We start from the raw sequence: 9,307 nt of genomic DNA, 5'->3' as shown, positions 1-9,307 counted from the left end.
CTCCCTGGGTGTTTCCTTGTATTTTTGTTTTCTCTCCATATCACTTATTTTTTGGATGACTATGAGAACATAAGGCATTCATTTTGTTATACCTTGCCACAGAGAAGCCTTAGCCTTATGAGTATTTAAAAAAATAAATAAACAATCAAACATCAACCAAGGCAAGGCTGTAGTCCTTGTTGCCACCACAAGTAGAGTGACGTCATTGAATGGGGCAGAGCTAAAGTTGATGACGTTACAGCGTCATATCCATACTGTATAGTCCTTGAAGAAAACCCAGGTACAGTCAACAGCCTCAGCGACATCATAGCTGATCACTCTTAGTTCTATTGGTCTATTCTCATAATGACCTGAGATGAAAATCTGTATAAAAGCTCCCACTGATTGCTGTGTCATTAGAGTTGTGGAAGTAAAAATATGAACATGAATAAGAAGCAAGGAAAACTGGCCTGGTGGGGGTAAAAGGTATTTATTGCACTATAGATGGACACAAATGATCTGTGAGTTAATACACAATAATTTTTTTGTTTTGAAATGTTTTTTAACTTTTCCACTAAAAGGGGGGCAGGCAGGCAATAAAATTTTCCCTAATTTTGTCAGGGCAAATATAGGATGGAATTGAAGGCATTTAGTCTTATTAACTCTCCTCCTTTAGTTGACAATCTCTCTTCCTTTTCACTGCCGCAATGTTGCTTTACACTCTTTTACAGGTACTGTACTTTAATGGGCAACTTTTGGTGGATTTGGCATTCTGTGTACCGCCGGCAAGGCAGTGTCGGCTCGTAACACTCGTCTTGCCCGTGGTGCCCACCGTTTCTGTGTGGATGTTGGTAGCACTAGAATAACCTGTTATAGTACACCCTTCTTTCCTCACACAGCCAAACTGTGGAATGCTTTTCTTTCTGTGCTTCCATCCTCAAACAATCTGTCTTTTTAAAAAATTTGGTTTTCTGTCAGCTTTGCAATATAGATTAACATACAGCGATATCTCCGTTAGCTGGAACATTTGGTGCACAGCACTTCCGGGAATGAGAGATTTCCGGGTAACGAGACGACTCTCAAAGCCGGAAAAAATATCACTCATCCCTGGAATTTTCTATGTAACGGAAAAATTTTCTCGGAAGTTCCAGAAAATGCCCATTACATCATTTCTCGAACCTGGAAAAATATCCCTTATCCCTGGAATTTTCCGGGTAACAGAAAAATGTTCTCGGAATTTCCAGAAAATGCGCCTGATTTTCATCTCTCAAACCCGGAAAAACTCCCCTATCCCAGCAATTTTCCGGGTATTGGGAAAATTTTCTCGTAATTTTCCAGAAAATGTGCCCCTCGGAAAATCGTTCTCAAAGCCTGAATTTTACGGAAAATTCCCGCTTTGGGATCGATTTTCCAAGAAAATTCCAATTCTGGCTATGAGAGAGTTCTGGGTTTGAGGGATTCCGGCTAACGGAGTTGTTATTGTATTGTACTTTCTCCTCTAATTTTAACTTCTTCTTTTTGACCCAGGCCCCATTATGGGTCAATGACCTGTGCCTGGGTGGGCTATTCATCAAAACCATTTTCCCATATAAATTAATGTAATAAGGGGGGGGGGGATGTGTTCCTGTGCTAAGCTCTGTGACAAAATAATTGTAACTTCAAAATACTGAAGATAAAAACAATAAAACTTGTAAAACATAAACAGAGTTTTCAATTGTTGCTTATGAGAATATTAATTCATTCACTCTAGTAATGATACAATGTTTCTTACTATGTTATCATAGGAAAATGCATGGTTTATATAATTTGCATACACTACCAGCTTCATCATAACAAGAGACCAGCTGGGGACGCTACCTCTGCCGATTCTGTAGCAATGTTCCACCCGCCACACACTGCACCCTCCTCCTGTTCCCCCCACTGAGCCAGCTAACTTGTGTGCAAAGAAATGTATATTCTCTTTATGTGTTTGCCCTTAGGAAAATTTTTTCTTTGAATTTTTCACAATATGTATGTTGGATGGTTGTGTATGTAACTGAGTAAAAATAAATGAAGTTACGTACAGTATGTCTAGCCGAAAATACGAGCTGAAAAACAACCATAATACACGTACCTCACAGCGTGGCCCAGTAGCCTGGTGGTTAGTGACGAGTCTAACCTGGCTATGATGCCCTAATAAATCACTATTAAGCACTACTATATCAGTAAACACTAATAATAACAGTAAATCCAGTGAAATATGGCAAGGAGTGAGGAGAGTTACAACAGCAGGTGACGCGCTAATTAGTGGTCACTCACTCCCCTTACTCACTGCGGTTGCCAGGCATCCTATCGAAATGCATATGGGAGAATCTGTATCTTGTAGTCTAATTTGAAATCGGTGACGGGGACAGTGAGTGTGATCTGGGAACAACAGGTTTAGGGGGTAGCGTGGGTGGGTGTCTTCCTCCCCCAAGATCCCTTTAATATGTCTATGGAATTTCACCATAATTCTCACATTTGGGTTCATTTGATGCTGGGATGATAAAATATTATAAAATCAACTTTGCTGAAAAAAATAAATTCCTATTCAACACCAGGGGTCATTTATTTACAAAGGACATGCAGCTGATCAGCTTAGCTCCCTTGCCACTCGTGCTTACCATAACATGTCTTCAGCACTTGGTAAATTAGTACAGTATTGTAGTTTATTTATCATCACTTACTAAATAATATTATAGTATATTTATCATAACTTAATAAGTAGTATTGCAGTGTAGAGTATTATGCATTTGTATACACCCTGGTTTATTCACTAATCAGTTGTTTAGATGCACAAGTAGCCAAATTGAGTCACCATGTTTCACTCAAAGGTAGTAAATAACATTGTTCAGAAGGAATATTCATATCAAATACTATACAGTGTGTTTTAGTGACTATTGTTAGTAGATTTGCTGAAAGCTCTTGCACGAACACATCCCGAGTGAATACGTTCCAATACACTTATCCTCTTCTTTTCAAGTCAAATTACATATTGTTTCTTAAGATTTTTTTATATTTACCCAATTTTTAACATACAGTATGTACAAGTACTTACATAATTTTAACCAATTTCTTAAAACCCTCTAGTGTCACTCTATATATATATATATATATATATATATATATATATATATATATATATATATATATATATATATATATATATATATATATATATATATATATATATATATATATATATATATATATATATATATATATATATATATATATATATATATATATATATATATATATATATATATATATATATATATATATATATATGCCACTTGATTTTATCTCTGGCGCATAAAAATTTGTTTTGTTGGTGTCAAGGTTTTTTATACTTCATAGCTCTCTAGCTAGAATGCCTAAGATCTTTATGTCGTGATGGCTTTTCCATTTGGTAATGTAGGAGCAGGGACATGCTTGCTAGCTTGTCTTATGTAGGTCATAATCTTCTGTAATTTTATGGTGACAACAAGCTATTAAACAGCAATTGCTTTGTACTTAGTGCTAGAGCAGTTCAAGATTTACATTGAAAGTGTATCTGCATAAACTAGAATTTGTTCTTGGGGTGGTGAGTACTGTACTGTGTGAAAAATTAAAAATAGTGTGAATTTACCTGGATACCAAAATAACCACATCGGTTGAGTGGATATACTGTTTACCTGTTCCATTGGGGTTTTGGTTTGGTCTTGAGGCACTTCCAGTTCACCCAGTTTACAACTGAGGAAGTGTATGTGGTTGAGTGCAGTCAGGCCATGCTGTCTGCTTGTGTACTGAAGGCTTAGTATACAATGTGCTGTATCCAACACTGTCCCTAATGGGCTGTTTTTCCTATGGGACCCATTTACACATTTCACATAGATACAGAAAACTCTGAATGTAAGAAGAATTATTATAAAAGGGAGGGAGGATTGTCTAGAAGTTAGTGTCGTATTAGAAGGCAGCCAAAGAACCTATGTAATGAATAAAACATGTACTGTATATGGACACAAGTTTAACATATTTGCCATGTAATTTCTGTGAATAAAATGGGACATGTTGGATGATCATATAATTCAAACAAGAACATTTTAAACGCCATTATGATATTTTGTATGTTAGTATTGACTTTAGATTCACTGTTTTTCTGTTTTGAGCTTCTACAACAACATATATACTACAGTACTGCAGATGCCATCATACTTTGCAAAATTTGTTTTTCAAATGATTAGATAAAAAATTGCATAAAGCCAAGGAACCATTAATTCTGATGGTAAAGTTTAATATTTTGGATAATTATTATGCTTTCTCAAGAAACTTAGATGAAAAGAAAGAGACAAAGGTGCTCTTAGTTATATTATTGTGTAGTGTCTAAAGAAGTAACTACAATGCTTATAGACAATATTGTATTTTGAGGCATATTCCTGTACTCTATCTCTGGTATTATTTTTATTACAGTACTTTCTTAGTTTACTTCATAGTCATTGTGTTTCAACCCAAGTTTAAAAAAAAAGTCACGAAGGACACTGCATTGCAGTGTGTGACAGTGAGGTTTGGCGGTAAAATTAACTAATTCCAATAAAATTAATTTATAATAATGGAATTAGTTAATTCTACCGCCATGCCTCCCTGTCAAGCACTGTAGTGCAGTGTCCTTCAGGATTTTTTTTTCTAAAACTCTAGTTGAAACATGATGACTCCCATCATTGGAAGAGGGTGATGAAAACTATGGCCGTAAGACTAACAATATGTTTAAGAGATGCTTCTCACTGGATAGTAAAAATAATCTGTATAGACAATATCATTGTGGTACAGGAGAAATTCTGGGTTTGATGCTCAGGTGGTTAGAGGGTCTTGCCCCATGTGTTTATATAATTAACCCTGATATGCCAAGTATTGTACTGTATTGTGAATGAATTACTCATATCGATAAGATGATAAACTGATGTACATAAAATTATGTCTTGTGGGCTAGCCATTTTGGCTGCCAAATGTTTTGGTATTGTGAGATAATTTTTCACAGAATTTCATGTACTACCTCCAGGAAACCCAAAATCAGCTATTTGGTCCCAAGTGTAGGATTTTACTGGTTTACCTCATAAGTGTTAAGCTAATGGTACCAACAAATAGCTGCTCTAGACTTGTACTATTTCTGATGTCTTTTTGTAGAATAAAGACCAGGATAGCCTAAAGAAAAATTCAAGGTGACCATTTTATAGCAGAAGGGAATGTTGGTGAATGGAAACTTTTCTTGTTTTCCCTTACAACAAACCCTCAAACTTAAAAAAACGAGAAGAGAACTAGAATTTTTATATATTCCAAAAAGATTGATTCTTTGGAGGAGTGTAGAGATATACATGTACAACTGTATAAGAATTGCTGTCAGGAGAAGTAGCCTTTTATTAGATTAATAAGATGGAGTTGTTGTCAAGATACGTAACAGAAGGGATGCTATCCTTCTTACTTTTCTGGAAATGATCTCAGGGTTGAACCCTGTACATGTTGCAGACACATCTGTTTCAATGACACATTTGCATCTTATTTCTTTTTCCAGATTTCCTATGGGTTCTGATGATTTGAAATGTTGACAGTTTTTTGTTGGTTGGTGCTATCATGGCTTTTACAATAATTGATTTCATTCGCTTGGAGTATCATGCCACGGACAACTAGAAGATCATAACTGTTGTGAGGAAGCTTTAAATCTTATAAAACTTTTTTTTTCCTGTTCGAGTAAATCTTCAAATACTCTGTACTGTATTACATTTTGATACATTAACAAAAAACTGAAAAGCCAATTTAAATATTTTCAATCCTTTTATCTTGAAATTTGTATTTTCCAGATTAATTCAGTTAATAGATTCACTGATATGGACAGTTTTATATCATTGTTTATAAAAATTTGTATGCATAGCACTTCATAATTTTTTTTTTACCATTACTTACAACATACTTTTAAGTATTTCAGCATCTTTTAGATTTTACATACCAGTAGTATGTTTGTCTTTTTTTTTATCTCATAAAAAATGGGATGATGAGTGCTATTGTTTCATCTAAAAAAACTGGCACATTTGAAAAATAAAAACCCCCATCCATTATTATTATTATTACTGTATTATTATTAGTAATATATTTAGTGAATGACTAGTTTCGCTTCTTATACCATACACAAAATTTAGGCATTACCTTTACAATATGCTGAGCCTATATTACCTCATCTTAACTCCACCTATGTGGTTACTCCTTTATGATAGTACATCATTCATGCCACTTAGTAGAATGGCTCATACTACAAAACATGGGGCATATGTTACACAACTGTGATTTGTGTGTCATACAGTAGTTGTTCTTGTTACATGCAGTAGAGTGGCTCATGGTAGACAGCAAGTACAGTAGTTCAATCACCACAACAAGATGAACCATGCTACACAGCAGTGGCTCATAACAGAGTGAACCATGCTACACAACAGTGTGAACCATGCTACACAGCAGTGACTCATAACAGAGTGAACCATGCGATACAGCAGTGGCTTATAACAGAGTGAACCATGCTACACAACAGTGTGAACCATGCTACACAGCAGTGACTCATAACAGAGTGAACCATGCTACACAGCAGTGACTCATAACAGAGTGAACCATGCTACACAGCAGTGACTCATAACAGAGCGAACCATGCTACACAACAGTGTGAACCATGCTACACAACAGAGTGAACCATGCTACACAGCAGTTATTCATGCTACACAACAGCGTGAACCATGCTACACAGCAGTGACTCATAACAGTGAACCATGCTACACAACAGAGTGAACCATGCTACACAACAGTGAACGATGCTACACAACAGAGTGACTCATGCTACACAACAGGGTGAACAATGCTACACAACAGTGATTCATAACAGAGTGAACCATACTACACAATAGGGTAAACCATGCTACACAATAGGGTGAACCATGCTACACAGCAGGATGAACCATGCTACACAGGGTGAATCATACTACACAACAGAGTGAACCATGCTACACAATAGGGTGGCTACACATCAGATACTCATGCTACATAACATGAACCATGCTACACAAAAAATGGATGAATCAACACAATAGTGAACCCAGTGAACCATGCTACACAATAGGTGAACCGTGCTACACATCAGATACTCATGCTACACAACAGGGTGAACCATGCTACACAAAAAAATGAACCATGCTACACACGATGAATCATGCTACACAATAGGGTGAACCATGCTACACAGCAGTTACTCATGCTACGCAGAGTGAACCATGCTACACATCAGATACTCATGCTACACAACAGGGTGAACCATGCTACACAAAAAAATGAACCATGCTACACACGATGAATCATGCTACACAATAGGGTGAACCATGCTACACAGCAGTTACTCATGCTACACAACAGAGTGAACCATGCTACACAATAGGGTGAACCATGCTACACATCAGATACTCATGCTACACAACAAGGTGAACCATGCTACACAACAAAGTGAACCATGCTACACAGGGTGAATCATGCTTCACAGCAGTTACTCATGCTACACACAAGGTGAACCATGCTGTTCAATAAGGTGAACCATGCTGTTCAATAAGGTGAACCATGCTACACATCAGATACTCGTGCTACACAACAGCATGAACTATGCCACACAACAGTGACTCGTGCTACATAACTGGGTAAACCGTTCTACACAGCAGTGACATGCTACACAGCAGTGAATCTTGCTACACAGCAGTGAACCATGCTACACAGCAGTTATTCATGCTGCACAACAGATACTTACGTTACACAACAGTGATTCGTGCTGCACAGCAGTGACTCATAATACACAGCAGTGACTCATAATACACAGCAGTGACTCATGCTACACAATAAGGTGAACAATGCTACACAGCAGAGACTCGTTTTACAAGACAGGGTGAATCATGCTACACAGTAGTGACTCATGCTACAGAATAAGATGATTCATGTCACAGCAGTGACTCATGTTACACAATACAGTAATGTGAATCGTGCTACACAATACAGCAAGGTGAATCATGCTACACAATAAGGTGATTCATGCTACTAAAAGTGAATTATGCTACCCATCATGGTGACTTATGCTACACAATAAGGTGATTAACGCAACACAATTTGGTGAATCAATGCTACACAACAGTGAATCCAGTTACACAACAAAGTGAATTGTGCTACACAACAGTGAATCGTGCTATACAACAGAGTGAATCGTGCTACACAACAGGGTGACTTGTGCAAAATTCTATTTTCTCCATAGATACTGCACAAAGGCATCAAGTTGGCAGTCATTGCTTGCTTTATTTTTGCATATGCCATATTCCTAGTATACTGTGCTGTACTTAGATACATACAATAAATTATAGAGTATCCATGTGTATTGTACACAAAAATATCCCAGTCAAATTTTTGCCTTAATCTGAAGGTACAGGTATTTGGAAGATGTTATAATTATGCATTGTATTTGTATTCAGTCAAAAGAAGTGATCCTCACTAAATATTACATTCCAGTCAGGTTATGTCTTATGCTCAAATCTCTGTTTGATGATAACGTCACTTTACTTCACATCATTTGTATTTTGTTCATTAACTTAACCCATACTGTTGAGCAGATTACATGAGACAGTGCCAGGAATAATGGTTACTTGTAGTATCTTTTACAATAAATAGCATGTAGGATGCTGGTTTACCAACTGTATTGAATGCAACTGGGTATCTTGCCCTTTCAAACAATTACACAGAAATTATTTACTATATTTTTTTATCTGCTCTGCTAACGTATATGAACCTGGCAACTGCAGTATGTATTGTATTTAAACTATATTTATTGAAGCTATAAATATCTGGGCATTGCACTGCTAGCATAGCGCTGGAATGGCAGTTGCAGTTTTGACCACCATTCATTATAACCTCAATTATGTAGCTAAAGCAGGCCTAGAAGATATATGAGTAAATAAGAATACAATAGATTCATATGCACATAATTAACAATTTAGAGGAAATCCTTCGCATTGCTCAGCACTGCCTTGTCCAGCAATGCCAGTCATCACTGGCTCTGCCTTAACAGAGAAACTACCTAAACACATTTCACAAAGCCCAAAATAGTATTTGTCATAATGAAGGGTGCCACATGAAATTCTTTTGGAATGATTATAGGTTCTTCATGTTTGTATAAAGCTCAGTGTAGAGGAGAGTGTATTATCTTGTGAATAACTGTAGCCAGTTATATAAACTGTTCTCATGTATTTAATTAAATGAGTCTTAGTTTTAA

The 9,307-nt window shown here is 36.5% G+C and overlaps 1 long non-coding RNA gene across 1 annotated transcript; it reads left to right on the top strand.

The window, feature by feature from the left end:
* Nucleotides 1–3,293: 3,293 nt before the first annotated feature.
* Nucleotides 3,294–9,307, top strand: LOC121868773. The gene is made up of 2 exons (XR_006089446.1): nucleotides 3,294–7,025; nucleotides 7,130–9,307. It is a non-coding gene; the product is annotated as an uncharacterized LOC121868773 (long non-coding RNA).

Source organism: Homarus americanus, unplaced genomic scaffold (assembly GCF_018991925.1).
Source record: "Homarus americanus isolate GMGI-L3 unplaced genomic scaffold, GMGI_Hamer_2.0 scaffold30535, whole genome shotgun sequence".
Lineage (NCBI taxonomy): Eukaryota > Metazoa > Arthropoda > Malacostraca > Decapoda > Nephropidae > Homarus > Homarus americanus.
The sequence above is the reverse complement of the archived record's forward strand: the minus strand, read 5'-3'. Positions and strand labels throughout refer to the sequence as shown.